Genomic DNA, 11,687 nt, shown 5'->3' with positions numbered 1-11,687 from the left:
AGACTGTAGACAAGACATTCGAACGGGCTGTTTGCAACGTGCTTAATGGCCTACTGAAATGAGATTTTCTTATTTGAACGGGGATAACAGGTCCATTCTATGTGTCATACCTGATCATTTCGCGATATTGCCATATTTTTGCTGAAAGGATTTAGTAGAGAACATCGATGATAAAGTTCGCAACTGTTGGTCGCTAATAAAAAAGCCTTGCCTTTACCAGAAGTAGCGGACGATGTGCGCGTGACGTCACTGGTTGTAGAGCTCCTCACATCTGAACATTCTTTACAATCATGGCCACCAGCAGCTAAAGCGATTTGGACCGAGAAAGCGACAATTTCCCCAATAATTTGAGCGAGGATGAAAGATTCATGGCTGAGGATAGTGAGAGTGAAGGACTAGAAGAAAAAAAATAAAAGACGAAGGCAGTGGGAGCGATTCAGATGTTATTAGACACATTTACTAGGATAATCCTGGAAAATCTCTTGTCTGCTTATTGTGTTACAAGTGTTTTAGTGAGATTATATAGTCATACCTGAAAGTTGTAGGGGTGTGGTGACCGCCAGTGTATCCGAGAGAAGCCATGTAGGAGCCAAGAGAGTCCACAGCGGCCTCTTTGACAGCTGCAGGAAGAACGACACAAGCTCCGCTTATGTCTACAGTAAGAGCCGACTTATTAACACAATTTTCTCACCGAAACCTGCCGGCTGACATGTGGTAGAGAACCATGTTCGCTTGACCGCTCTGTTCCATATTGAAGCTTCACCGTCATCTTTAGAGAATGTTATAAAAAAAAAAAAACACCGGCTGTGTATGTTTTGCTACAGCCGACCGCAATAGACCGCTTTCCACCAACATCTTTCTTCTTTGTAGTCTCCATTATTAATTGAACAAATTGCAAAAGATTCAGCAAAACAGATGTCCAGAGAACTGTGTAATTATGCGATTAAAGCAGACTACTTATAGCTTGGATCGGGCTGGAAGAACATGTCCGCTATAACCGGTGACGTCACCAGCATGTGTCATCTTACGCGTCTTCATTCCGCGACGTTCTCAACAGGATATTTTGTAGGAAATTTAAAATTGCAATTTAGTAAACTAAACCGGCTGTATTGGCATGTGTTGCAATGTTAATATTTCATCATTGATATATAAACTATCAGACTGTGTGGTCGGTAGTAGTGGGTTTCAGTAGGCCTTTAAGATTACTACATTTTGCTAAACAGCTCTCAATAAAGTAAATCCCTCACCTTCTTTTAGGGACGGTGTGGCGCAATGGCAGAGTGGCCGTGCGCAACCCGAGGGTCCCTGGTTCAATCCCCACCTAGCACCAACCTCGTCACGTCCGTTGTGTCCTTGAGCAAGACACTTCACCCTTGCTCCTGATGGGTGCTGGTTAGCGCCTTGCATGGCAGCTCCCTCCATCAGTGTGTGAATGTGTGTGTGAATGGGTAAATGTGGAAGTAATGTCAAAGTGCTTTGAGCACCTTGAAGGTAGAAAAGCGCTATACAACAACAACCCATTTACTATTTATTTATTTATTCCACAGGCCGGGATTAATCCTCTCAAAAGAGAAGTGAAGTAACAATCCATACAGTGGTTTTGAGGTAAGAAAAGCACCGGCTGTGGCCTCCAATTGGCGTCTGACGTCACTCCCCCGCACACACTGCATACTCCATGTAGCACGTCTGGCATAAACGCACGCCCACCCAACATACTAATGAATTGTATTGATGTACATTGTCTATTTGTTGTCATACAGCGAGGGCGACTGATGAAATGTCCATATCTTCCTGTTTGGATGAACAGTTAGTCATGATGCACATAAAAGGTTAACAAAAAGTCTCTCTGCAGATAGTGTGTGTTTGTCTCCATTCCGGGTATACATCGAATGTCACAGATGAACAATTTCAAGATTTATGGCTAAATTATCCTAATATCCCGATGACAAGCATGATTTATGATCTAGAACAGGCGTGTCAAACTAATTTTAGATCGGGGGGCCAAATGGAGAAAGATCTACTCCCAAGTGGGCCAGACTGGTGAAATCACAGCACGATAACTTAAAAATAAAGACAACTTCAGATTGTTTTCTTTGTTTAAAAATAGAACACGTGCATTCTGAAAATGTAAAAATCATAATGTTCTTGTTTTCTTTTTTTACATTTACATGTTGCAATTAATAGTATTATACCTTTATTTGTCGTTATTTATACTTTCTGAATATATTTTGTGATAATGTTCATCAGTCAGCTCATTAGTGTACATTTTTAATCCATCTAGATAAAACAAAGTAATATCCAAATCAAATTACAGGATGTTATTTATGTAGTCTGATCATTTTCCTTGACTGATGTACTAACATCATGTGGTTTGTTTTGTACATATGTAGCATCATCTACAAAGATACAAATAATTGCTATTGTGACATCTAGTGGACACATTTAGAATAGCGGTTTCTTTCATTCAAAAATTTCAGGTTAATTTTTATACTTAGCAAACTCATCACGTGGGTCGGATAAAACCTGTTATTGGACCTGATCTAGAAAAACTTTGACAAGCCAAGACGTGATGATGCAGGAGTAGCAGGACATCGCTGCCAGCTCACAGTAAAACAGCAAAAAGCTACTTAGGTGTCTGTATCATTGCGATGCTAAAAAATGTTTTGTCTGCATCAATCAATCAATCAATCAATGTTTATTTATATAGCCCCAAATCACAAATGTCTCAAAGGACTGCACAAATCATTACGACTACAACATCCTCGGAAGAACCCACAAAAGGGCAAGGAAAACTCACAACCAGTGGGCAGGGAGAATTCACATCCAGTGGGACGCCAGTGACAATGCTGACTATGAGAAACCTTGGAGAGGACCTCAGATGTGGGCAACCCCCCCCCTCTAGGGGACCGAAAGCAATGGATGTCGAGCGGGTCTAACATGATACTGTGAAAGTTCAATCCATAGTGGCTCCAAGACAGCAGTGAGAGTCCCGTCCACAGGAAACCATCTCAAGCGGATCAGCAGCGTAGAGATGTCCCCAACCGATACAGGCGAGCGGTCCATCCTGGGTCCCGACGAGCGGTCCATCCTGGGTCTCGACTCTGGACAGTCAGTACTTCATCCATGGTCATCGGACCGGACCCCCTCCACAAGGGAGGGGGGGACATAGGAGAAAGAAAAGAAGCGGCGGATCAACTGGTATAAAAAGGAGGTCTATTTAAAGGCTAGAGTATACAGATGAGTTTTAAGATGAGACTTAAATGCTTCTACTGAGGTAGCATCTCGAACTGTTACCGGGAGGGCATTCCAGAGTACTGGAGCCCGAACGGAAAACGCTCTATAGCCCGCAGACTTTTTTTTCAGCAATTATAATAACAACATCGCTAATATTTGGTAAATATTCAGGTTACAACATGTATAAAGAGTATTGTTTGTGGGTTTTGGATGGTTATTTAGAGGGTTTTGTGGGCGGCATTGAGAGCCTCCATTGATGGACTATTTATGTATCTATTTAATTGTGACATACAATGCATAAAAAAAGAAAAACATATATGTTTGTGTCTTACATAAAAATTGTAAATTATTTTTGCATATTTCCAGTATGACTGATCTGATAACAGTGTCAGAGTGCAGATACGTTACTCCAGTCACGTCAATCTAAGGAAATAGCCAAAAATTTTCAGAGCGGAATTGTGGAGAGGGGCGTGTTCCGCGCATCCCCTGCGGGCGGGGTGTGTGCAGGGGCCGGCCATGAAGCAGCCAACAGGTGAGTGGATACCTCAGCTGGAACGAGTGATTTAATCACCTGTTCACTTTATTAGCACCGCTGGAGACCATGAGACAAGGGGAGGAATGAGGACGCAGGACAGACGCACAGAGACGAACAAGGGACAGCTGAAAAGCTGGACAGACGGACAATTGTGTAAAGTAAAAGATGTACTAAAGACTGTGTCAAACCTGAGAAGCTGAACAGACGGACAATTGTGTAAAGTAAAAGATGTATTAAATACTGTGTCAAACCTGTATCCTGAGCTGTGTGATACTGTGGTCAGAAGAAGCCGGGCGAGACGCAGGAAACCTCACCAACTGGCACCCAACTTAAGCGAACCACGGCGATGTCCACCACATCACCCCTGGAGGCGCTCGGGCAAGTGCTGGCCGAGGTATCGGCAGCAAGCCGGCAACAGACGCAGCTAATCCAGCAGTTGATGGACAGATCCACGGTAGGAGGGGGAGCAGCGACATCCATGCAGCGAATGGGGGAGGCAGAAGATCCCCACACCTTCCTGGATGTCTTCGAGGCCACGGCGACCTCATGCGGATGGCCAGAGGCAGAGTGGGGCGTGAAGCTGCTACCGCTTCTGGTGGGGGAGGCACAGCGAGCGGCGTTGGCCCTCCCGGCAGCCGTCAGGATGCAGTATGACAATTTACGACACGCCATCCTAGATCGGGTCGGCAGCAGCTCGGAGGATCACCGGAGAAGGTTCCGAGCAATGAAATTGGGCCAAGAACACCGCCCATTCGTCCTGGCGCAGCAAATGAGGGACGCGGCGAACAGAGGGCTTCAACCAAATGGGCAAGATCCTCAAGTGGTGGAAAGAATACTCCTGGAGCAGTTTATCGACGCCCTCCCGCCCAGGACCGCAGCATGGGTGAGATACCACCGTCCAACGGAGGTTAAAAATGCAGTGGCACTGGCTGAGGACCACCTAGCGGTCCACAGGGACAACACACCAAAGGCAGCGGAAAGGCCCATCCCAGCTCCACGCCGACGATTCCCACCACCAGACCGACTGGCACTGGAGTGGCGCCCTCACCTGGCCGGAGGACCGGGAAGCAAGGATCAGGTCCCCTCCTTGAACAATCAACACAAGCACACACACACACGCACCCAGTCACACACACATACACATCCCACAAAGGGGGGGAAAGGGGAAAATAATGGTCTGACTCCTTGTCCGTTTCAGGGTAACAGCGCTGTCCAGAGAGGGCTTCCCTCACAGGGTGCGCCTCAGACACCCGGGCCGGTGTGCTGGGGTTGCGGTCAACCGGGTCACGTGCGCCGAGAGTGCTCCTTGATGGAGGTGGGGCAGGTGATGCAGGTTGTCGGGGCCCCAGCACCCGCCCCCGATTTAGGAGAGACGTACTGTGTCCCGGTAAGAATACAAGGGAGTACATACCGGGCGATGGTGGATTCGGGCTGTAAACAGTCCATGATTCACCAAAACCTGATTCGACCCAGGGTGTTGAGGCAGGCGACACTGGGAAGAATTAGGTGTATTCATGGGGATGTGCACGAGTATCCGATTGTGCCAGTGGAAATTTGGTATGAGGGTCAAAAGCATAAGGTTGAGGTTGCCGCAAGCGCGCACCCTACGTATCCCATAATTTTAGGAACAAATTGGCCGGGGTTTAACCAGTTAGTGACACAATGTGTGGGGATGCGTTCACGGACTGTAGGACAGGGGAATATCCGCGCAGTACTCGCTGGCGACGCGGATTCATCCGGCACTGACAGGCGGGCACTGGCAGGGGCTTCGCGGGAGGCCCCACCGGCCCTCCGCTGGCAGTCCACGGAGGATTTTCCCCTTGAGCAGTCCCGCGATGAAACTTTGCGCACGGCCTGGGACCAGGTGGTTTGCATAGACGGTCAGCTGGTGCGCCCGGGGAAAACGCAGGTATTCCCCCACTTTGTGATTAATAGGGATAGGTTGTATAGAGTGAGCCGTGACACTCAAACAGGTGAGGAGTCACCCAGTTGTTGGTGCCAAAACCCCGCCAGGAAATGGTTTTCCAGGCGGGGCACTGCAATCCCCTTGCTGGCCACTTGGGGTACGAGAAAACACTCAATCGGGGCATGGTCCGTTTCTATTGGCCAGGCATCCGGGCGGACATACGCCGCTGGTGTGCTGCCTGTCCGGATTGCCAGCTGGGCCCCTTTGCGCCCATTACCACTCATGGAGGTCCCGTTCGAAAGAATTGGGATGGACCTCATCGGACCATTTAACCCAAGCACAAGGGGATATCCCTTTTTTGTTAGTTCTGGTGGACTACGCAACGCGGTATCCCGAAGCAGTGCCGCTGCGCTCCATCTCTGCAAGGAGTGTGGCGCAAGCACTCTTCACGGTCATTTCCCGCGTCGGAATCCCGAAAGAGATTTTGACGGACCAAGGCACGTCCTTTATGTCACGCACGATAAAGGAACTGTACGGGTTATTGGGGATTAAAGCGATCCGCACCAGTGTATACCACCCACAAACTGACGGGCTGGTGGAACGGTTTAATAAAACGCTAAAAACCATGATCCGTAAGTTCACGCACGAGGACAAACCTAATTGGGATGAATGGCTGGATCCCCTAATGTTTGCGATGCGGGAGGCACCCCAGACCTCTACCGGTTTTGCACCGTTCGAGTTGTTATACGGCGTATTGGACCTAATTAAAGAAAGCTGGGAGGAAGGTTCAAGCCGCAGTAAAAACGAAATACAATACGTTATGGAACTGCGAGCAAAACTCCAGCAGGTGGGGCACTTGTCACACAAAAATTTGCTCCGCGCCCAGCAACGGCAACAGCGTACGTACAACAAGGGAACCCAGCTGAGAAAATTTTCACCGGGAGAAAAAATACTTGTACTACTTCCAACTTCCAGCTCAAAATTGCTAGCAATGTGGCAAGGACCCTTTGAGGTCACACGGCAGATAAATGATGTGGACTACGAGGTTCGGCGCTCGGACCGAGGGGGAGGCTTACAAATTTACCATGTAAACCTACTGAAAGCATGGAGGGAGGCCGAGCCTGTCTCCATGGTGACGGTAGTGAGAGAGGAGGAGGAGTTGGGGCCAGAGATCCCGCACTCTGCTTCTTCTTCTCCTCTTCCCTGTGATGACCAGCTCACATTGGCTCAAAGAGCGGAGGTGGCTGAGTTACAGCGGCGCTATGCAGATGTGTTCTCCTCGCGGCCCGGGATTACGGTGCAGTCTCGGTCATACAGGCTTCCCGAGCACAAACGCCAAATAGTGCGGGACGAATTAAAAACCATGCTGGAGTTAGGAGTAATATAAGAATCCCACAGTGCGTGGTTCAGCCCTATCGTTCTTGTAGGTAGGAAGGATGGGTCTGTGCGGTTCTGTGTGGATTACCGCAAGGTGAATGAGGTGTCACGTTTTGACGCGTACCCAATGCCTCGGGTCGACGAGCTTCTGGATCGGCTGGGCACTGCTCGTTTTTTCACGACACTGGATTTAACCAAGGGCTACTGGCAGATTCCCTTGTCACCAGAGTCCCGGGAAAAATCGGCCTTCTCCACTCCGGAAGGTTTGTACCAGTTTGTGACGCTCCCGTTCAGGTTGTTCGGTGCGCCTGCCACGTTCCAGCGCCTCATGGACCGGGTGCTGCGACCCCACGCTGCATACGCGGCTGCCTACCTGGATGATGTTATCATCCAGAGTAGCAGCTGGGAAGATCACCTGCAGCGGGTGGGGGCGGTGCTCGAGTCCTTGAGGCGGGGGGGGCTCACCGCCAACCCGGCGAAGTGCGCGGTTGGCCGGAGGGAGGTACAGTATCTGGGGTACCACTTGGGGGGGGGGAAGGCTGCAGCCGCAGGTTGACAAGATGGCGGCTATTGCGGCCTGTCCAACCCCCAAGACTAAAAAAGAGGTGAGGCAGTTTTTGGGTCTGGCGGGCTATAACCGTCGATTAATACACCGGTTCGCGGCCCTGACCAGCCCACTGACAGACCTCACCCGAAAGGGTGCTCCAGACCTGGTTCAGTGGACGGAGCGGTGCCAGCAGGTGTTTGAGGAGGTAAAGAAAGCACTCTGTGAGGAGCCGGTACTGCACATGCCAAATTTTAACATCCCTTTCTGTCTGCAGGCCGACGCGTCGGGCCGGGGACTGGGGGCGGTTTTGACCCAGCTGGTGGAGGGCATCGATCGCCCCATACTTTTCATCAGCCGGAAGTTGTCGGACCGGGAGGCGAGGTACAGTACGGTGGAGAGGGAGTGCCTCGCCATCCGATGGGCGGTCGGGGCCCTCCGCTACTATCTGCTGGGGCGGGCCTTCAGTCTCTGCTCGGATCACAAACCTCTCTAGTGGCTCCACTGTATGAAAGACGCCAATGCGCGGATCACCCGGTGGTATCTCGCATTGCAGCCCTACAACTTCCGGGTGGTCCACAGGCCGGGAGCTCAGATGGCCGTGGCCAACTTCCTCTCTCGCTCCGTTATTGTGGGGGAGGGGAGTGGGCGCGGCCGGACGGGTGCCCGGTCTGTGCCTGGCGGTGGAGGCATGTGGAGAGGGGTGTGTTCCGCGCGTCCCCTGCGGGCGGGGTGTGTGCAGGGGCCGGCCATGAAGCAGCCAACAGGTGAGTGGATACCTCAGCTGGAACGAGTGATCTAATCACCTGTTCCCTTTATTAGCAGCGCTAGAGACCATGAAACAAGGGGAGGCATGAGGACGCAGGACAGACGCACAGAGACGAACAAGGGACAGCTGAAAAGCTGGACAGACGGACAATTGTGTAAAGTAAAAGATGTACTAAAGACTGTGTCAAACCTGAGAAGCTGAACAGACGGACAATTGTGTAAAGTAAAAGATGTATTAAATACTGTGTCAAACCTGTATCCTGAGCTGTGTGATACTGTGTTCAGAAGAAGCCGGGCGAGACGCAGGAAACCTCCACAGGAATATTCAAAATGACTGAATTTGTGGCATTTTGTGATGTTTAGACAATATTTTCACATGCTTTGTGGATTGCCAATACAATTGGATATGTTTTATTGGATACAATGAAACACAATCAAGCATATAAAGTCAACTTGTTTTTACACTCTTCTGGTACTTTTTAAGGCTCAAAAGGTAGGTGTCAAGAAAAGACTTTCGTGCTGTGAGATGTTACATAATCCTATGTGGAAATAGAAAATGAATAATTTCACTTTCTCTTAATTTACACCAAATTACATATAGTACTGATAAGAGTACGGATAATATCGGTATCAGTAAGGAATATCGATGTTGATATTTGTACTGATAAAATATTAATGCACACATATACACACACACACACACACACAGACAAACAATCTTTCTTGTATTTGTTAGCTTCTTGAGACCTCTGAAAAATGCCTACCTCTTTTAGACCACCCTTTCTAGATATATAAAGATTTGTATATACAACATTATTAATATATAAATTACGTAAATATAAAAAGCCTGTTTTAAAAAATTTGTTGGAATTTCACAATTAAAAGGTCACAATTTCACAAGAAAAACTTTTGGCAGTATAGCTGAGTTGGTAGAGCAGCCGTGCCAGCAACTTGAAGGTTGCAGGTTCGATCCCCGCTTCCGCCTTCCTAGTCAATGCCGTTGTGTCCTTGGGCAAGACACCTGGGGATAGGTTGATTGGCAACACTAAATTAGTCCTAGTGTGTGAATGTGAGTGTGAATGTTTTCTATCTGTGTTGGCCCTGTAATGAGGTGGAGACTTGTCCAGGGCGTACCCGTCTTCCGCCCGAATGCAGTTGAGATAGGCTCCAGCACCCCCCGCTACCCCAAAAGGGACAAGCGGTACAAAATGGATGGATGGATGGAATTGTGCATGCAGTGATGAATAACAATAGACAAGAAAGGGACACTTTCATTTGTTTGCTGAGATCATCAAGTGTTGAATGCATTTAAAAACTCCTGACTCACTGTATGTGTGTGTGTGAGGTGCGTGAATGCTTTTGATAACATAATTGGCAATAACGCCATGTTATTATATAGTTTGCAACATTTTATCAGAGGCCCGCTGCAGGTCTCACACCCACTGCAGCTTTTGCAGATACCAGCAGCCCAGAAATTTATCGAGGAAAACCTGCTGCGCCGTGCAAAGTATTAACCAAACCCTCTTTCTGTTGTGGAAGTATCAGTATACAGCTGCACTGAATAGATCCCACTCTGTGTGGACTATTGGATTCCTTAAAATTATTTTTCAGTAAACATTATTATAGCTACATATAATAGTGTCTTACTTATTGTACAGAAGTTAACTCCTTATGACTTTAAACACCAGCAGCAAAGGTAAACAACAGTTGTGGACCTTGTTGACCTCTGATCTGTTATAATTTACAAGCACACTTTTTTCTGCTCTATTTTTGGCCTTAACTTTGGTTGTGTTACTCTGAAGGGAATGATTTTTCCTTAGAGGGTTTTTTCATTTTCATGAATGATGAAAATTTGTCGTGGAAATCACATATACATTATACAAAGGCTAAACTATCTAAAAGTAGTTATATTTTACACAAAGTGAAAGAATTTCTAAATCAAAAACATAAAAAAATAGATAACATATAGTAGCAAGAAACACTTTAATAATGAATAAAGCAAAACATGTTCTAGACCAAGAATCACTTCATATTCTCTACTGCTTGCTAGTGTTACCATATCTGAGTTATTGTGTAGAAATATGGGGAAACAACTACAGTACAAATGTGTGTTTCATTCACTAAATGTTTTACAAAAAAATAAAAAATAGAATAATGCATTATGTTGGAAATAGAGAACATACAAAGTCGTTATTTATTGAATCACATTTATTGAAATTCAACAATTTGGTGCATTTGCAAACAGGTAAAATTATGCACAAATCAAACTATACCACTCTGGGGTGGTATAGCTCGGTTGGTAGAGTGGCCGTGCCAGCAACTTGGGGGTTGCAGGTTCGATTCCCACTTCCGGCATCCTAGTCACTGCCGTTGTGTCCTTGGGCAAGACACTTTACCCACCTGACCCCAGTGCCACCCACACTGGTTTAAATGTAACTTAGATATTGGGTTTCACTATGTAAAGCGCTTTGAGTCACTAGAGAAAAGCGCTATCTATATAAATATAATTCACTTCACTTCACTTCTCAACAAAAGAGGAGGAATACAACCTCGGAGGAAAATTGAATTTCAAACATTTGTATGCTTGTACAATACTTAAAACCTTTAGCATATCAGTATGTTGAATTCAATTATGGAATGGATTAAGCAAATAAATCAAACAAAGCACCAATATAATTCAGTTTAAGAGACTGTTCAAACTACAAGGGTTCACTAAGTACACAGAACAAGAATTATGATGAACAGCTTTAAACTTGTTTTTTTTTCATTGAGACAAAGATTATTTATGTATTTAATATTTGTTTGCTTACTATGGTATATTATTTAATTATTGTTGTTCACTGATCGGTTACAGAGAAAAGGGTAAATTGGATAAAATTGCCGCGTTATGAAAAGGGGTAGGATTAAATAAGCTGGGGTTCTTCCTACTCCTTACGTACTGTCATGAAATAACTGGGAATATGTCATGCATTACATTGTTTGCATGTTCGAAATAAACTGAAACTGAACTGAATTGTAGATTTTGTACAAACCCCGTTTCCATATGAGTTGGGAAATTGTTGTGACGGTTTGCTGGCATCATGGTGTGGTTTTTGTTCTCTTGAGCATGCAGTTGAGATGGACACAGCGTGAAGGTAAGAATGATAATGTATTTAACTACAAAAACAGACTAGGAACAGAAAGACTCGCACAAAGGCACTAAGACAAAACAAACAGAAAGCGCTAGCATGTAAGCTAGGGACAAAAACAAGGCAGGAATAGCGTGGAAGCTAACAAGTATCTCAAAGTCTTTACCACAATTAGGGAAGAGCGACGTCACCTGT

This window comes from Nerophis ophidion, linkage group LG08 (genome assembly GCF_033978795.1).
Source record: "Nerophis ophidion isolate RoL-2023_Sa linkage group LG08, RoL_Noph_v1.0, whole genome shotgun sequence".
NCBI classification, from domain to species: domain Eukaryota; kingdom Metazoa; phylum Chordata; class Actinopteri; order Syngnathiformes; family Syngnathidae; genus Nerophis; species Nerophis ophidion.
This window is presented reverse-complemented; position numbering follows the sequence as displayed.